We start from the raw sequence: 6751 nt of genomic DNA, 5'->3' as shown, positions 1-6751 counted from the left end.
TGGCTCGGTAATGTGGTCTCGAAACCACATTCCGACCAGGGTCTAATTTGGGTTGTCACAACTCTCCCCCACATAAGAAATTTTCGTCCCCGAAAATCTTACCGGTAAATAAATTTGGATATCGATCCTTCATAGAGTCCTCAAGTTCCCAAGTGGCTTCTTCAATTCCGTGTTTATGCCACAGTACTTTCACTAATGAGATTTTCCTGTTTCGTAGTTCTTTTACTTCATGTGCTAAAATACGAACTGGTTCTTCTTCGTAACTTAAATTAGATTGAATCTCGATCTCCGATGGAGGAATTACGTGCGATGGATCGGACCTATATCGTCGAAGCATCGAGACATGAAAAACGTTGTGAATCTTTTCGAGTTCAGGGGGCAGAATTAATCGGTATGCAACGGGTCCAACTCGTTCGGATACTTCGTACGGACCGATGAACCTCGGACTCAATTTGCCCTTACGACCAAATCTAAGCACCTTCTTCCAGGGTGAAACTTTGAGAAATACTTTGTCTCCAACCTGATATTCAATGTCTTTTCTTTTCAAATCCGCATACGATTTCTGACGATCTGTGGCTACCTTCAGACTTTCACGGATTACCTTTACTTTCTGTTCGGCATCTTTAATCAAATCAACTCCGAAAATTTTACTTTCACCGAGCTCAGTCCAAAACAATGGTGTACGGCATTTACGACCGTACAAAGCCTCGTAAGGTGCCATCTTAATACTTGATTGGAAACTATTGTTGTAAGCGAATTCGATCAAAGGTACATATCGTTCCATGAACCACTAAACTCAAGGATGCAGCATCTCAGCATATCCTCGAGTATCTGAATTATCCGCTCGGATTGACCATCGGTTTGGGGATGAAAAGCGGTGCTAAATGCAGCTTGGTACCCAAAGCTTCTTGCAATTTCTTCCAAAATCGCGAGGTGAATCTCGGATCTCTATCCGACACGATAGAAATAGGTACTCCATGTAATCTCACAATCTGAGAAACATACAATTCGGCTAGTTTATCCAATGAAAAATCCGTACGCACGGGGATAAAGTGAGCCGACTTAGTCAGCCTATCAACAACAACCCAAATCGCATCCTTCTTACTTGCGGACAATGGCAGTCCGGACACAAAGTCCATTGTGACTCGGTCCCATTTCCACTCGGGTATCATGATCGGCTGAAGTAACCCTGAAGGCACTTGATGTTCCGCTTTCACTTGTTGACATATTAAACATCTCGAAACAAAGTCAGAGATGTCTCGCTTCATACCATGCCACCAAAACCGACGTTTCAAGTCGTTGTACATTTTCGTGCTCCCCGGGTGAATTGACATTCGGCTACAATGGGCTTCGTTCAGGATCATCGGAATGAGTTCCGAATTCCTTGGAACGCACAAACGACTTCTAAACCTCAAACAACCATCATCATCAATCTGAAACTCCGATTCCTTGTTCGGAACACACCCAGCTCGTTTTGCAACCAATTCATCATCGACTTTCTGAGCTTCACGAATTTGATGAGTCAATAATGGTTTGGCTTTTAATTCAGCTACTAACACATTGTCAGGTAGAACAGACAAGTGTACATTCATCGCTCGCAAAGCAAACAGTGATTTCCGGCTTAAGGCGTCCGCAACCACATTAGCCTTTCCCGGGTGGTAATCAATGACAAGCTCGTAATCTTTCAACAACTCAAGCCAACGTCTTTGTCGCAGATTCAAGTCTCGTTGAGTCATCAAATATTTGAGACTTTTGTGATCCGAAAACACATGGCACTTCTCACCAAACAAATAATGTCGCCATATTTTCAATGCAAACACAATGGCGGCTAGTTCGAGATCATGGGTCGGATAATTTCTCTCGTGTGGCTTCAATTGTCTCGACGCATAGGCCACAACTCGACCTTCTTGCATCAATACGCAACCCAACCCAAGTAGGGATGCGTCACTATAAACGACAAACTCTTTACCCGATTCAGGTTGCACCAAAATTGGAGCTTCAGTCAAATGAGTTTTCAGTTGATCGAAGCTTTTCTGACATTTCTCCGTCCATTCGAACTTAACATCCTTTTGAAGCAACTTCGTCATTGGTGTGGCTATCATCGAGAAACCTTTGACAAATCGTCGGTAATAACCGACGAGCCCTAGAAAGCTCCGAACTTCGGTAACATTTCTCGGAGGCTTCCAGTTAAGTATGGCTGAAATTTTGCTCGGGTCAACCCGAATACCCGATGCGGATACCACATGACCCAAGAAGCTAACCTCTCTTAACCAGAACTCACACTTACTGAACTTAGCATATAACTGCTTATCCCACAAAATTTGCAACACTAGCCACAGATGCTCAGCATGTTCGGTCTCATCTCTTGAATAGACCAAGATGTCATCAATAAACACAACTACGAACCGATCCAAATACGGCCTGAAGATCCGATTCATCAAATCCATAAACACCGCAGGGGCATTAGTGAGCCCAAACGGCATCACTAAGAACTCGTAGTGACCGTACCTCGTTCTGAAAGCAGTTTTGGGTACGTCCGAATCTCGAATCCGCAACTGATAATAACCCGATCTCAAATCTATCTTTGAAAACACCGATGCTCCCTTTAATTGATCGAACAGATCATCAATACGCGGTAACGGATACTTATTCTTTATCGTCACTTTATTCAGTTGACGATAGTCAATGCACAACCTCATGGTTCCGTCCTTCTTTTTCACGAACAATACTGGTGCACCCCAAGGTGAGAAATTCGGTCGAGCGAAACCTCTATCCGTCAATTCTTGCAACTGAGCTTTCAACTCTTTTAACTCGGTTAGTGCCATACGATACGGAGCGATCGAAATTGGCGTAGTTCCAGGTACAAGCTCAATACCAAACTCTACCTCCCGAACAGGTGGCAAACCCGGTAACTCTTCAGGAAAAACATCCGGGTATTCACAAACCACCGGCACCGATTCGGGTTTCTTTTCTAACTCCTTGTCATCAAGTACATACGCGAGGTATGCTTCGCACCCTTTCCTTACATATTTCTGGGCCAACATTGCTGATATTACAGTTGGCAACCCCCTTAAGTCCGCAGACTCAACTCGGATTATTTCGTTATTTGCGCACCTCAAATCGATAGTCTTGCTTTTGCAATTCACAACCGCATCATGCGCGGTTAACCAATCCAAACCAAGAATAACATCAAACTCGTCGAACAGCAAAAGCATCAAATCGGTCGAAAAACAGGATTCTCGGATTATTAGAGGGCATCTCTTACACACTTTATCAACAAGTACGCATTGACCCAAAGGGTTTGATACTCGAATTACGAGCTCAGTAGACTCAACAGGTAGAGTCTTACTGGTTGCTAAGGTTTCGCATACATATGAATGAGTAGAACCAGGGTCAATTAATGCAATCACATTAGTATCAAAGAGAGTGAAGGTACCAGTGATGACGTCGGGGGAGGATGCCTCCTCTCGTGCGCGAATGGCATAAGCTCTAGCAGGAGTACGGTTCTCGGCTCGATCGACCGTATCAGAGGCCCCCTCTGACTACCACCCCTATCTCCTAAATTCTCGGTGGTCTACCTCTAGATGTCACTCCACTAGGTCTTGCACCTTGAATCTTATTCTTCTCATCCAGCTCCGTGCAATCTCTAATGAAGTGGTCCTTCGAACCGCATCCGTAACAGGCCCTGCTAGTAGACTTGCCCCAACATTCACCTAGGTGTGGTCTTCCACATTGGGACATTCAGGTTTCTCGTGACGATTATTGCCCACACTAGCTACCGAAGTAGCTCGAGAGCCCATCGATGGTCTTGCCCTGATGGAAATTCCCGCAGTCGCCCTCGACTTATTAATGTCCTCCCTGAACTTCTTTACAGCTGAGAACGGAGCTTTACCCGTCGATCTTTTACGATAATCTCTAGCTTCAAATTCAGCCTTCCTCTTCTCCTTTCCAAGTTCTTCCGCCTTGCAGGCTCGTTCGACTAGTGTTATGAATTCCTTTATTTCCAAAATACCCATTAGTAGCTTTAAATCTTCATTTAATCCTTCCTCGAATCTTTTGCACATAGCAACCTGATCAGCTACACACTTCCGGGCATACCTACTGAGTCTTACGAATTCATGTTCGTATTCAGATACAGTCATACGGCCTTGCTTGAGTTCCAAGAACTCCTTACGCTTCTGATCAATGAACCGTTGGCTAATAAATTTCTTCCGGAATTTCGTTTGAAAGAAGTCCAAGTTACTCGCTCGTTCGGGACTATGGAAATCAAGGTCCTCCACCAATAGTAGGCTGAGTCTCGCAACAAAGATACAGCACATTTTAGACATTCATCGGGTGTGCATGACAATTCATCGAACACCCGAATGGTGTTATCAAGCCAGAACTCGGCCCTTTCGGCATCATCAGTTACTATGGCCTTGAACTCCTCGGCCCCACGCTTCCTAATCAAGTCTACAGGTGGCTTACTCAGCCTCACAGGATCAGCGGCTGATGGCATTACAGGCTCTTGGGGTGGATTATTCAAATTTGGGAATTGTTGGACAGCCGGGTTGGTTCGGGCATATAGCGCGACCCACTCATTCATCATGGTAAAGAAGGCTTGTTTAGCCCCTCACCTTGATTATTCGCAGATGACTGAGGTTCAACAGGCGGCGTCCCTTGTGCAGGAGCAGCCGCTACGCTCTCAACGTCATCCGCTAGGGTTCTTTCTTCACCGGGATCCATTTACTAATCAAAACAAAAACATTTCAACCGTCAGAAGTCATCACCTTTAAACATTAACATTAAGGCATGTATAGCTAGACTCATACGTGCTATGGTAGTCCTAGAACCGACTAAACCATAGCTCTGATACCAATAAATGTAACACCCCGAACCCGAAACCGACACCGGAGTCGAACACGAGGTGTTAACTGACTTAACCCCTTACAAAATTTATTTTCCAGACACTGCCCAATCTGTGTACTAGTCGTTTTAAAATCATATCTTGAGTTTCGTAACTCAAAATCAGTTTCGTAATTTTTTCCAGAAACTAGACTCATGTGCCCATCTATGTATTTTTTTCTAGAATTTTTGGTTGGGCCAATTAGTACAGTTTATTAGTCAAAGTCTCCCATGTTGCAGGGATCGACTACACTGACCTTTGCCTATTACGACTTGGATATCTCCCTACACGGGGCTTCAATACTGATGCCGTTTGTTTCTATGAAACTAGACTCAGAGAGGAATCTGTACATATATGGTACGACCCCTAATTATCTCTGGTCAATTTGTAATGAATTTCCAAAGTCGGAGCAGGGAATCCAGAAACCGTTCTGGCCCTGTCCCACTATAATCTGATTATCTCTTAATATACTGCTCATATGATCTTTTCGTTACTTCCTCATGAAAGCAGACTCATCAAGCTTCGATTACATAATTTATTCATCAATTAATTCCACTCCTACTATTTTTAGTGATTTTTCAATCTCATGACACTGCTGCTGCCAGCATCTGTTACGAAAGTAACTAGGTCCATCTCATGCCTACCCTTGATCCAACTCAATCGAACATTCGTGCCATTTTCGCATGGCTTAAAGTTTACATGCCAAAATTCAAACACAACGTAATAGCTTATACATGCCAAAATGTTCTTCTAAGCCAACTAAGAAGGAAATACCAAAACTTGCTATCCGGTGTGATGACTTCGATGACGGCCTGACCCCGCAAAATAGATGAGTCCAAGCAACCTATAATGGGTGACAAGGAAACACGAGTGAGTTTATAACTCAGTAAGTCAAAAGCAATGCACTACCATCCATCAATAACATTATCACAAGAGGAAACAAAATGGAACGAGACAATTTACTCCCATCCATACCGAACCATACCATAGTTTCCAACTATCGATTCAATTTCATACCAATTTATGCATTCACAATCCACATACTCATCAATAGGATATTCGAGGCATTTTCATAATCATTTTATTTTCGTTACAAACATACAACTAAACGGCCTTTCACCCATTCTACGATAAATTTTATGTACGTGACTTCAAGTATATTTGTCACATAGGTTCAACTTACCGAGCTCAACACCAAGTATAAGCATAGCACCTATTAGCCATGTACTCAAGACACTTACCCGATCCGCTGTCCGCGATCGACTCAATAGTGTCGCACACATAGTGTCCATAATGATTCACGAATGTATATTGAGCCCGCACACTCAGTGCTATATATCATCTCGCACACTTAGTGCTACGTATCAAATCGCACACTTAGTGCTACATAGTCAAACTCGCACACTTAGTGCCGCATGGTCAATTCGCACACTTAGTGCATCATATTCATTTCGCACACTTAGTGCAACATAGTCATATCGCACACTTAGTGCTATACAATTTATCCGCGCACTTAGCGCAATCTCATGGTCATAAATGGTTATCCCGCACGTTAGTGCCGAGATCAACAACTCAGTACATTTACCTCTTTTCTTTTCATTCAACAATTTCATCATCATATACGTACATGCATATATATATGTATATTTATTCATTCCATTCAGCATCAATACATAAACATTATGACCATTTGAAATAACACCAACTACATGCTTAATGACTTACCTCGTGTTGGGTAAGACGGTTCCAACTCGGCTACTCGATAACCTTTTCTTTGCCTTTGCTCGATTCACTCCTTAACTCCTTGAGCTAAATCAATAATTTAACTAGTTTAACCACCTTGCTAAATATTTACAATCCGATCAC

The sequence above is a fragment of the Gossypium hirsutum genome, chromosome A12, assembly GCF_007990345.1.
Source record: "Gossypium hirsutum isolate 1008001.06 chromosome A12, Gossypium_hirsutum_v2.1, whole genome shotgun sequence".
Lineage (NCBI taxonomy): Eukaryota > Viridiplantae > Streptophyta > Magnoliopsida > Malvales > Malvaceae > Gossypium > Gossypium hirsutum.
The sequence above is the reverse complement of the archived record's forward strand: the minus strand, read 5'-3'. Positions refer to the sequence as shown.